At 43.6% G+C, this 5,205-nt stretch overlaps 1 pseudogene; it reads left to right on the top strand.

The window, feature by feature from the left end:
• The first annotated feature begins 2,299 nt into the window (after positions 1 to 2,299).
• Positions 2,300 to 3,917, top strand: LOC136282003 (52 kDa repressor of the inhibitor of the protein kinase-like; annotated as a pseudogene).
• Positions 3,918 to 5,205: the final 1,288 nt, after the last annotated feature.

Raw genomic sequence — 5,205 nt, forward strand, 5'->3', positions numbered from 1 at the left:
AGATTGTAAAATAATGAGAATTACCGCTCAACTTCAACCTCACCAGTTTGATTTCGCGCAACGCTGGTTGCAACTGAAACTATTTGCTTACGCGGCTTCACATCTACTAGCCCACGTGAAGCCCTTGTGCAATGCCATATGCCCGCGGTACACTACACTGAAGCTCGATACTCGAGTATGCGCACTTCATTGCGATCTGCCGGTGTTTCCACACACTAATGGGGTATCCAAGTTACGCGCGCAATCGCGCCTGCACATTACCTTCTCCCCCCGCCCTTCCATTACGTAATGGTTAAGATAGTGCCCGTGGTACGGTTGGCCATGCATGCTAAAAGTAGCACCTTCTACGGTCGGTCGTACGGTCGTACGGTCGCGCGACCAAATTTTTTCGGCTTGATGGGTTACTACTATTTTGTACAAATATGCTACGCTTCGCGAGCTGCGAGCTCCGCTATGAGTAGGTTGCTCCACATGTTGGACAAGACCCATCGCTTCTAAAAGATCTCTGTAATGTATGTTATTGCGATCGGTAGGTACATTCATATGGATATTAAAATCACCAGTTATCAATAACTTATCGCTGGACATGACGACAGATTCGAGGTATTCAGCAAACTCATGAAAAAAAAAAAACGCCAACAGTTATTGGATGACCTTCTGAATACGGCGGTCTGTACGAAATAACAGTGCGCAAACGAGTAGGACCAAAACTGACCAGCCATTCGGAAACCTCAAACGACGCTTTCTAATCAGAATAAACATTACTGACATTGATCCCTTCTTTGATTAACTATGCAGTGCCACCGCCCTTGCGGCCAGGTCGCTGACAATGTGCAAGTGTTCTATATCCGGGCGAAGTGAGCTCGCTCAAAACAGCAGAATGTTTATCTTTAGGCCAGGTCTCACATATGGTAAACAAATCCGCCCTTACATCACACACTGGGTCCGCAAAAACAGCTGATTTATTATTCAGCGACCTCGTACTTAGAGTATGCAAGGTCAACTGTTGATCATTCGGATACAAACAAACACGATCCAGTGTTATTAGGTTTCAGTGTTTCGCGTCGATCTGGAGCGTTGGGTATTTTGTTTCAAACCATTGAGGCGTGATGGAGTGTGAGTAGGTCCTAAGTTGAGCTTAACATCATCACAACATCAGCGGACGGAATGAAATGGTGTTTAAATAGTGTATGCACGGGTGCCTCTGTCTCTTAGCACCAGAGCGTCTCAGGAATGTAGGTCGAGGTGTGCCTCTGAGTAGATCAATACTGATTACTCTTTTACAGTGACTCGCGCTCCATGACTCGGTGAACAATACACTTGGTTCAGCTAATGTGGCCCTATTGTTCACGATGCCAATTTTACACTTTTGCCATCTAAGACTACAAGTCGAAGGAGATCCAAATATCGATAATTCCGGCACCAATGCTTTCCTAGTGAGCTCAAAACTCAAGGTGAAGATTCCACATTTTATCTTCGCGTTTTATCTTCTTTTTGTTTTCCGAAGAGGGGTAGCAGAGAGGGGAAAAGGGACTCAGAACACGGGGGTGGACATGCCGTGCCGCATGCTTTCTAATCTGGAATGTCTAAACTACCAATTTTAGTCTGTGTTTCACTGAGATCGAAGCCTTTTACGTTTAAGAGTACTTCTTTCCACTTTCTAAAGGAGAACGTTTTCGTACCACCATTTTCTTCCATAAAATTCAAATCCAAAGCAGGATGCTTTGATGCAAGGTAGTTCTTTTCATTGATACTTGAGCATCACAGCCCTTTCGCATCTTAGCAATGCAAAGGCCCTAAGGAAACCATAGGTTCGTCACAAAGCTACGGTTCGAGCATACTTTAAACTGGAAGACTCGGTGCTGCTCGACCGTACGATCACTGATTAGCTGCCTTTTTTCTCACGAGGTGTAAATAGTCGTCGGGAAGTAAGCCGCCGTCATCATGATTTTTAGGAGCGTAGGCGGAGTTAATATGCCAAGCTTCCAAACAAAGACCTATCCCATCCAATTTCATGGTTAGTTAGGCATGTGTGCTCCGATAAAGCTGAATTTTCTTTTTTGCAATAGAAAACTGCTTTTTGATGCTCTTTCAAACGTGTACCAAACTGACCTTTGGTCTGTCCGAGGTATTCCTGAGGCGGATCCAGGAGAAGGGTTGAGGGGGTTGCAACCCCCCCCTTTGAGGAGCATTTGTCTCTTGTTATTGTTTTATTCTTCCTAAATTAATCATAAATAAATTTTTTTACAAAGTTTTTCCTCTTCCACCATTGGACTACTTGTCAGGTTATGAAAAGGCAATGTACATCTCGCGAAAGGTGTATGCGTCAAAATTAAGGAAAGGCTGACAGCAGAGCTAAGGACTAAGGACTAAGGACCTTCCTTTCACGATCATGGCTGATGAGAGTACTGATCCACACTCAAACCAGGAGATCTCATCTTTATGCTTGAGGTTTGTGGACCAGTCTTCGCCAAACGATCCTCATGTCAAAGAATGCCTGATTAATTTCATGCATTTGGAACAAACAAATGCCACCATGATTTCAAGAAAGATTTTGGAATCTCTCTCTGATCCATCTGTTTCTTTGGATCCTAGCAACATCTGGGGTCAGGCATATGATGGAACTTCCGTTATGTCAAGTGGAAAGGAAGGGGTGCAGACCAAGATAAAAGAGATCAGTCCGTCAGCTCTTTTCACACATTGCTTACTACCCGAACCTCTCCATCGCAGCATCATGCAAACTGTCAGAAGTGCGAAATTTGATAGGTCTGATTAGCGAGGCATATCAATTTTTAAATAACAGCCCAAAGCGACAGCAGCTGTTTGAGTTCACTCTGAAAGAATACCTGCCTGAGAATTCCCACAGTAAGCCTCCAGGTCTATGCAAGACACGCTGGTTGGAAAGACACATGTGCCTAGATCTTTTCCTGGAAATGTATGAGCTCCTAATCACCTTTCTGGATGCTATTATCTCCCCCCAAGAGTACCCAAACTTGAAATCGTCTACTGAAGCTGGAACTGGGACAAAGATACTATCACAAAAGCCCAAGGACTGAAGGCCTCTTTGTTGTCATTCCAGACCGTAGCGGTTTTTTACTGCGACCAAGAATATTCTTGATGAAGTCAAAACTCTTGCATCAAAGCTGCAGAAACGGGACCAAGATATTTTTGAAGCTTACATGATGGTTAACGAAATAATTGGAAACATCAAGTCCGTTAGAAAAAACCTTGACAGCAACTCTCAAGTTTGGTACAAACAAATACTAGACCTAGACCTTGCTGAGAAATTGGGAATTGTTTAAGCTAGTCCCAGAAAGACAAGCACACAGAGGAATCGCTCAAATATTCCCAGTTGTAGCCCAATTGATCATTACAAAAAATCTGTGGCTATACCCCTTCTTAATTCTTTGATTATTCAAATGGAAGACCGATTTTCTGACGAAGATCGCCACGCCCGTCACTTCCTTTACCTAGTACCCTCTATCATAGTTAATAACACCTTGGAGCTATCTGAAGCAACAGAAGGAATGTTGTTCTAGGAGAATGACCTTCCATTTCCCAAATCCCTTGGGAATGAGATGCGAAGATGGCAAATTATGTGGCAGTCAGCAGAGAAGGAACTTCCAAGCAATCTTCTACTAGCACTTGTCGCGTGTGATGAGGATGCTTTTCCAAACATCCGTCGTCTTCTTCTCATTGCATGCACCCTACCAATCCGTAGTGTGGAAGCTGAGCGGTCCTTTTCCCTCATGAAACGGATCAAGACGTGCACCAGATCAACGATGTGTGAAGAGCGCTTTTCAGACCTCGCTATTGTTGCTGTGCATTACCCTGAGGGATTCGAGGTAAACGAGATATGCGATGCAATTATAAAAGCTCATCCTAGGAGACTCTTACAGGCTACGTTGTTTGATTAACGAGGTATGTAGAGAAATGACAAATAACTATTTTTGATACTGCTGCCCCTTTCAATCATGCACTTTTATTTTTGGGTTTCTTGCTGAGAAATAAGAGAAACTCCAGATTTTGTATCATACCTTCACTACGCTTTTCAAGTCTCAGGAATTCTGTAAATGGCGCTTTAGAGGGAAAAATTTGGCATGAGCTCCGGACCCCCTAAGAGCTCGCGCCAGAGGCACGGGGCCGTCACTCGCCTTCCACACCATTGGTGTTAAAGGTTACTACAATAGTGTCAACCCCCTTCCCTTGAAAAATTCTTGGATCCGCCCCTGTATTCGTTATCACAGTCATTGCAAGGAATAGAATAAATGGCGTCGGTTCGTTGTTCTTTCGTGACAGGATCCTTAGGTTTGGCAAAAATATGCCCGAAACACTTAAAAGGTTTTTGAGCAACTTTAACGTTGTGGCTATTCAAAACTCTCTTGATGGGTTCCGTAACACCCTGAATGTAAGGAATAACAGCAAAACTATTCGCTGGTTCCCTTTCATCAGGAGTGCTACTAATTGTAACTGGTGTTTGGCAGTTACAGAGAAAAGTTTTTGTATAGGCATTTGCCTTTAGGACATTAGAAACAAATTTCTTCTCCGCAGTCTTCGAATCGAATGAAGATGGTAGAAAGTCAGCCCTCCTGAGTAAAGTTTTGGCTACAGACTTTTTATAGCATATAGGGCGGTTAGAATCGAAAGCAAGGTATTTGTCGGTGTGGGTAGGCATACAATAGACACTTGTCTCTAGAATCCCCTGAACCCCTCTGGACACATTTAAATCAAGAAAGGGGAAATGTCTACCCTATTCATGCTCAAGGGTGAATTGGATAGCCGTCTTTACTGAATTCAAATGTGATAGGAGGCGCTCCACTTCATTTCCGGAAACCGCAGAAATAACATCATTGACATATCGTTTCCAGAAATAGAGTTTAACCGGTGAAGTGCCTAAGGCCCTTTGTTCCACGTCTTCCATTACCATGTTGACAATGCAGCAGAGACGGACGAACCCATGGCTGTACCGGAAACCTGTTGATAGTGGGTGCCGTTGTATGCAAATTGCGTTGTGTTGAGGCAAAAATACAGCAGATGAATAATATCCTCCACAGGCAAAGAAGTTCTTTGTCCTAGGGAAGCATCTTCTCTGAGTCTGTCCTCTGCAACCTTAACGGCAAGATCAAGTAGGATTTAGTGAAGAGCGAAACAACGTCGAAAGATACTAATTCTTCACAAGCGTTTAGAGGCTTATCTCTTATGAAA

This window comes from Pocillopora verrucosa, chromosome 1, assembly GCF_036669915.1.
Source record: "Pocillopora verrucosa isolate sample1 chromosome 1, ASM3666991v2, whole genome shotgun sequence".
Lineage (NCBI taxonomy): Eukaryota > Metazoa > Cnidaria > Anthozoa > Scleractinia > Pocilloporidae > Pocillopora > Pocillopora verrucosa.